The 2,500-nt window shown below is 39.3% G+C and overlaps 1 pseudogene; it reads left to right on the forward strand.

The window, feature by feature from the left end:
* Positions 1 to 454, forward strand: part of LOC119577540 — a 12,688-nt pseudogene extending 12,234 nt beyond the window's left edge.
* Positions 455 to 2,500: the final 2,046 nt, after the last annotated feature.

Genomic DNA, 2,500 nt, shown 5'->3' on the forward strand with positions numbered 1-2,500 from the left:
ATCATCTGGTTGGTAAAAGTACTTTTATATAAATCATCATGTCAAAGACAAGACGTGTCTATAATAAGGTTAATATAATCAATAAGTGCTAATCTGTAGACTGTAGTACTTGATCGATAAGATGCAGTTTTCGTGCAACAAAGTAAGCAATAGGTAAGATTATGCGACTTCGGAGCTTTGCACACAGGGGCGTTAATTGGTGGGGGAGGGGCATCATTCCGTTTGACCTCTCAAGGTCTGGCTTGTTCCCACCCCCCACCATTACCACAATTTCTAACTCTTTAAATTACAGCTATAAAGGTCCGGTTATAGCTTTAAGATGCCTCCTAGAATTGATATTTTTTCTAAATTTTTACAATATAATTTGCAGTGTGAAATAGAACTGGCTTTGCCTCCAAACTACACCCTGTACATTTTGTATAGTGTGCTGATATCCTATGCATATCCTAGTTAATGTAACCTGCTGTCTCCGGGACCATTCCTGACCCTCATAATCTCGAAGACAGTTGATTTTTTTTTTTTTTTTTTATTCGCGGTACTACATAAGCTGGCTGTTCATGTGAAAGTGCTTATCTGGCTAATTGATTAACTTCGTCATAGCATGATAGTCCTATATGAGCGGGTACCCAGTATAGCGACACTTAAATACCCTCTTCCGATAATTTAGAAATTTGGTGAAGGATATTTCTAGTTACCATGTTTTCTGGATTAAATGCAATGAGCCTATGGAGTGCACCCTGACTATCAGTAAAGACAGCCAGGTGTCGCTGTAGTTCATTACCTTTTTTAATGGCATGGCATATGGCTACTGATTCAGCATCAGTTGTGCTTGGCCAGTTGGAAATACACTTTCTTCAAGATCTGTATTAGGAATAGATCTTGAGGATCAGTGGAGGCGTCACAGTAGATTGCAAGTAGGGGTGTAGAATGTCATCTATATATTTCAAATAATGAGATTTTAAGTTCTGGTCTTGAACTTATGAGCATATGCATGAATTCTCTGCCAAGGATCAGTAAGTATTGTTTATGGAATGTTAATAGCTTTACAGTTTATATCATTGTAAGAGGCTGTGTGTGCCTTATACAATTACTGGTTGGATATTGAAAATGGTATATGGGTTAGCTCTTTATTGTTGAAGAGTTATCTTATCGTGGTGCCTGTCTTATGACATTAGCAATCATGAATTTACTATTCATGATTATACTTAGGTAATACGTGGTGAGGGCCTCAATTCTCTTCCACGGTATCTCGTTTTTGGTTGCCTCCAGTATTCTTTGCCTTAAGAGGCTTAACTTGCAAGGCAGCAGGAGGGGGTTGCCAATTAAAGCTAAAGAGTCCCCCCAACCCATGAGACAGACTAGCCCCCGCCAGATGTCAACCAGGTGCACACAAGTAATTGAAGACGACATGCTGATCTAGGAGCATGCACTGAGGACTGGAGGTGGATGTTGTGGACGGAACGGTGACGGAGTGCTGACTGTAGGTTAAACAAATTCAGCTATAATCCCTTATTAGGCTGCCACCAGGTCTAGGTCTTTCCTCATGACAAGAACTTCAGCAGTCATTGGGCATTCAACTATAATTCCATCGGCCTTGTTCTGTAAAACTTCAAGGGGGTTTAAGAGAACTCGGTGTTAACATACATATTTGATACTTGCAATGTTCTAAAATGCTCAAGGCAACGTCCCTTAATGTATTTAATAATATCCTTAATAAAGCGAGAGTTGTGGGACATGAAGTGGGGATTAGTCACTATAACATCAATATATAGGTTTCAGTTCTTACAAAAGTTTGTCTGCGTAACCTTGGAATGTAAGGTAGTTTACGAGGTCTGGAAATATGCTTAATTTTGATTGTGTTGATTATGAGAACAAAGGAAGCACACTTTTTATGTTTCCTAACTCAGTGTTGAGCTTGCAAAGAGAGTGCATAAGTATATTAATCAGTGTAGGGGACAATAATCCCTCTTGTGGAGTTCCTAACCCTAATTCACCATAGGCATTGTAGGCGACTTGGTACCACACTTTTTCTCTTCTCAGAGATAGATTTTCATTCATCCATAGCAGAAGCATGCCCATAACTCCTAAAAGATTGCAGTAGGGGAGGCTCTGTCGAATACTCCCTTGAAATATATTAAGAAGACTGTGCATTACTTCCATTTAGGTACTGTGCTAAAATCATTTGAGTTCATTTCCCTTTCTGAAAGCCAAAGACAGATGGATGGATCAAGTCTTTGATTTGGTGGAGTAATAATACTCTCACAGGTTTTTAGACAGAAAAGATGTCAGAGAAATTGGTCTATATTCATCAAGCGCAGTGGATTTGCTTGTCTTAATGGCTGCAAGGAGTTCTTCCCTTGTAAATGGTTCATCAGCCTCTTCTAAAAATTGGTACTGATGGTCTCTTTCGTCCTTGTGGTTTAATTTAAGAGAGCACCTGCATATGAATAATAGGAGTAGATCTGAGAAGTTTTATCTCAGGCTCTTTGTTCAGTTGCTC

The sequence above is a fragment of the Penaeus monodon genome, chromosome 10 (assembly GCF_015228065.2).
Source record: "Penaeus monodon isolate SGIC_2016 chromosome 10, NSTDA_Pmon_1, whole genome shotgun sequence".
In the NCBI taxonomy this organism is placed as follows: Eukaryota; Metazoa; Arthropoda; class Malacostraca; order Decapoda; family Penaeidae; genus Penaeus; species Penaeus monodon.